This window comes from Palaemon carinicauda, chromosome 37, assembly GCF_036898095.1.
Source record: "Palaemon carinicauda isolate YSFRI2023 chromosome 37, ASM3689809v2, whole genome shotgun sequence".
In the NCBI taxonomy this organism is placed as follows: domain Eukaryota; kingdom Metazoa; phylum Arthropoda; class Malacostraca; order Decapoda; family Palaemonidae; genus Palaemon; species Palaemon carinicauda.
In genome coordinates, this window is record NC_090761.1 from 64,245,845 (window position 1) to 64,251,452 (window position 5,608).

Consider the following 5,608-nt stretch of genomic DNA (forward strand, 5'->3'; position numbering starts at 1 on the left):
GATTTAGTTTCCTTTAGTATGTAAATATTTGTGAAAATTCAATATTCAATAAAATATTTCCTATTTTTCCTGTCAAGATAAAAGTAGACTGGGTAGGATAATGGCAAATATTTGGTATAGTATTTGGAAATTAGACTTTACATAAATTAATTGCCATAGGGTAGTAGAGAAAGAGTTTTTACGGCAAGTAAATATCTAACGACGATTCAGACTTTTTCAGAACATCCTAGTATTCCCAAAAAAATTCAAACTTCTGATGGATTTTTTTTAAAAAAGTCTTTCAATCTTTAACGACAGCTCAAAGATTTTTAAAATCATCCTTGTAATCCATATTATAAAAATTGGAAACTTGAAATTTACATGGATTTTTTATTTGATTAAGTTTTAATATACAGTATATCATATTGTCATGAATAATGCCGAATTAAAAATGTAACCAAATATCAGTATTCATTTCCAATAAAGTTAATATGATTAACTGATTGGTACTTTTGATTGTGACGCAGTTCCAGTAGGCCCTGCTGCTTCCTCCGGTGCCTTAGATGACCACGGAGGTAGCAGCAGTAAGGGGAGTCAGCATTATGAAGCTTCATCTGTGGTGGAAATGTGGGAGGTTGGGCTGTGGCACCCTAGCAGTACCAGCTGAACTCGGTTGAGTCCCTGATTAGGCTGAAGGAACATAGAGAGTAGAGGTCCCCTTTTTGTTTTGTTTCATTGTTGGTGTCGGCTACCCCCAAAAATTGGGGGAAGTGCCATGGTATATGGATGGACTTTTGATAGCAAATTCTCCTGTGATAAATATAACTTAAAAAGACCATATCAGTACTATTTCCAAACAATTCTAATAGTCAGGCCTTCTGCATCATGAGGCTCAATACTACACGGTATTCTAGATGTTTTATTCCAGCTGTGACCAAGTAGCGGAATGATTTTTCTAATCGCCTAGTTGAATCGGTAGAACTTATAAAGTTCAAGCTTGCAGCAAATGTTTTTATGTTGAACAGGCTAACATAAGTTGTTTTTTTTACTTATATATGAAATAGATGTTTTCATGTTGCTAATGTTTCTAAAATATTATATTCTAATTGCTCATTACTTCTTATATCATTTATTTATTTCCTTATTTTCTTTCCTCACAGGAGTATTTTTTCTTGTTGGAGTCCTTGGGCTTAGAGCATATTGCTTTTCCAAATAGAGTTGTAGGTTAGCTAATAATAATAATAATAATAATAATAATAACAATAATAATATGAATATTAATAATAATAACAATAATAATAATAATAATAATAATAATAATAATAATAATAATAATAATAATAATAATAATTGGTTGAATTATACCTCCCTTACCATATCTTTCTGCAGCTTCACTCTCAGCTCCTTTATCAAAGCTATTAAATACTTTATTTTTCATTTATGTTTGTTTTTATCTCAACTTTCTTAATATACTTAGTTATCTTTAAGATTATTGTACGGGGTCCAGGCTCATTGCCTTATTACATATCAAAACGAGTAGACTGTGATAATAATGATAATGATGATAATAATTATATTAATAGATATAAAATTTACAAGTAAAGAAGAGGTCAAGATATTCCGATATAATTAATCTCTCTCTCTCTCTCTCTCTCTCTCTCTCTCCTCTCTCTCTCTCTCTCTCTCTCTCTCTCTCTCCTCAAGATTCTTCCAACTTATTGAAAATAGCAATTAGCAAAAATTAAAAGTAATATTACCGTTGTTTTAAAAGTTGAATAAAAACCAAAGAGGTTTTGAAATTACAGTAAACTGCGTTACTAAAACCAACAATTAAACAATGAAACACGAAAAAAAGGTTAGAGTGAGTCTATAAAAATGCAGCCACATAAAAAAGGGGAAAACCTCTTTTAAAGGGATTTCGTCAGATTGAGAGAGAGAGAGAGAGAGATAGAGAGAGAGAGAGAGAGAGAGAGAGAGAGAGAGAGAGAGAGAGAGAGAGAGAGAGATTAAGCTTTACGGCTACCAATACAGACGGGATTTGAAACATAATATATACTCTTATCCTAAATTACATATATAAACGAGGTAGCAGGTTGATGGGATATGAAACCATTCATTTCATAATTTCATGAAATATATGCATGAGTACATTTATACATACAAACACACGCACACATTACATATATATCCCCTATAGAGTAAAGAGCAAGTGTCTGGCTATCTATCAATCTATATATCTATCTATCTATATATATACACATATATATATATATATATATATATATATATATATATTTATATATATACATATATATATATATATATATATATATATATATATATATATATATATATATTCCACTCCGATCACGCTCAGCAGCATTGCCAGACATATACACACTCGGTCACTCCACAGCCCTCGGATAGGAGGAGAGGAAATAGTCATGGGGGAGAGGAGAGAGTCACAAAGGGAGAGTGAATGGTTATACCCTGCTGAAAGGGGTTACGTGTGCGCATCTGCCGATATCTACCTCAATATTCCGCAGTCATTTATGACGGGTCGCGTCAAGAGTGTGTGCTCATATATATATATATATATATATATATATATATATATATATATATATATATATATATATATATATATATATATACTGTATATATATATATATATATATATATATATATATATATATATATATATATAAAATGTACATGACAACGAAAAGAGTAATAACGTTATTACTACTAAATGCGAATCTACCCGGACACCCTCAGTTACCTTCCAAATAAAGAGAAGAAAAACGAGATTAAATGGCGAGAGGAACATAATAATCAAAAAATACAAAGTTAAAAAGTGTGAAGGCTACTCATGAATGGCAGGGGAAAGGGACAGTGATATTGCCCAATCAGGACAATGCCCTAGAGACTGACCATATATGCATAATCATCAGAGCCTAAGTCCCCTCTCTACCCAAGCTAGGACCATAGAGGACCAGGAAATGGTTGCTGATGACTCAACAGATAGACCTAAAGTCTCCTCCAACCCCCCTCCCCTTCCTTAGCTCACAAGGATGTTGAGGTTGCAGCGGCCAAAGAAACTAACGAGTTTGAGCGGGACTCCATCCTCAGTTTGGCGTTCACCAGTCAGGGATGTTGCCTCATTGGTCACCACAATCCACAAAGGATTAAAAGTCTACATTGATGAAATACGAGGCCATTACGCAAATACTGTCGGGAAGAAGAGCTAAATGGAAGGTCATAACAATACTGATATAAAAAGAGTCGAAGAACACGATTTAGGAATAAGATAAAAAAATAGAGGATTAGAAAATTGCTGGCTGAAATTATTTGGAATCTGAAGAGAGCCAAAAACATTATAGGCAAATGTAAAATGGATTTATTTATATGAATTACGCTTGTATGACCAAGAACCTCGATGCGAAACTTTGGGAGGGGAGTGAAGGGGGACCACCTCAGTTTCACTATGGTGCTACCATAGCTAAGAAGCTGGGCAGTGCACTGCAAGCGTATCACACACGCTCGTCCACTGTAACGTTATCTCTGTTTTTCTTTGTGTATATATTATCATTATTATTATTATTAATTGCTAAGCTACAACCCTAGTTGGAAAAGCAGAATGCTATACGCCCAGGGGCTCCAACAGGGAAAATAGCCCAGTGAGGAAAGGAAACAAGGAAAAATTAAATATTTTAAGAACAGTAACATTAAAATAATTATCTCTTGTATAATTTAGAAAAACTTTAATAGAGCAAGAGGAAGATAAATAAGATAGAATAGAGTGCCCGAGTGTACCCTCAAGCAAGAGAACTCTAATCAAAGACAGTGGAAGATCATGGTACAGAGGCTATGGCACTACCCAAGACTTGAAAACAATGGTTTGATTTTGGAGTGTCCTTTTCCTAGAAGAGCTGCTTACCATAGCTAAAGAGTCCCTTCTACCCTTACCAAGAGGAAAGTGGCCACTGAACAATTACAGTGAGGTAACCCCTTGGGTGAAGAAGAAATGTTTGGTAATCTCAGTGTTGTCGGGTGTAAGAGGAGAGAGGAGAATATGGAAAGAATAGGCCAGACTATTCTGTGTGTATGTGTAGGGAAGGGGAAAATGAACCATAACCAGAGAAAAGGATCCAATGTATTACTAACTGGCCAGTCAAAGGACCCCATAACTCTCCATCGGTAGTATCTCAACGTGTGGCTGGTGCCCTGGCCAACCTACTACCTATAGTCGTTATCGCTCTCCTCTCGCACTGATAACCTGTTTATGCCTATAAATGCATGTCGCAATATGTATGAATTTTTGTGCCGTTCTTGACGGGAACAAGTTGTGTATATACTCATGCTCTGTCCAAATAAAGTTAGTTGCATTCACTCTGATTTGAAGTTAATAGCTTAAGGTACCCTGACACTTGCACGACTTTTTGCCACGAATTTGTTGTGGCAAGTCATGACATTTTGTGGCACGAACTGGAAAATAAAAAAAAAACAAAGATTACCTCAGAATCACAGCTGACCTGTCCACATTAACACGAACTGGCACGACGAGTTCACGCATAGTTTGTGCATAGTTTGCGCACTTCTTGCATCGTCCCGACGAGTTCACGAACAGTTCGCGCATAGTTCACGACCCGGGCACGAAATTTTGTCGTGACCAAAATTTTGAACATTTCAAAATTCTCGTCACAACATGCCACGATGTCACGATGGGTTTACGAACACTTCACGGCAGTTCACGACGTGTTCACGCCAGTTCACGACGTGTTCACGCCAGTTCACGACTCGAGTCGTGACAATGCGTGCCACAAATTCGTGCAAGTGTCAGCCTGGCTTAACTGGTGCATCTGCACGGCAGCAAGAAGGAAGAAAGGAAGAGAGGAATAGATGTAAAAGAGAAAGCAAAGAAACTAACGTTGTTGGGGACCGAAATAACACTGGAGAAAACTCAAGTAATATCTACAGTGCACCGCTTACGGCAAACAGACACGATTAATCACTCACAGGAGAGCTAAGTTATGGAGGCCTCTAATATAAGGATGTATTCAAACGAAAACTAGAGGGGCACTCCATAAAGTGCAGATATCCGCCGCAGCAGGTTATTTTTCGACCTTTGCCTCGACCTTTAACATTAACATGTATTAATTTGGCGTGCATTTTCATACACTCAAATATGAACCACTTTTGAAGTCTCAGAGACTACGATGTCTAAACTTATGGCTGATTACCTGAATTGAACATTTTACTTGACCGTGACCTTGCCCTTCAAAAATTTAATAATTTCCAGCTTTTTGAATAAAAGTTAATCTCTGCAAATTCATTTCTTTATGATTAAAATTATGGCAGGAAGCTGTTCACAAACAAACACACACACACAAATAAACACACACACAACCACAAACAAACACACTCACACAACAAACACACAAACATAACCTCCTTCCAACTTCGTTGGCGGAGGTAATAAGAAGATCAGAAAATTCTAAATGGAAAGGTTACAGGTATTCCTTAAGATGAGAAGTGAACAGAAGTAACCATTTATAGTAATGGCCATGCCTAAGACATTGCAGCAGCAGTGGCCACGAAGCAAACACAAAACGGGGCGAAAACATAA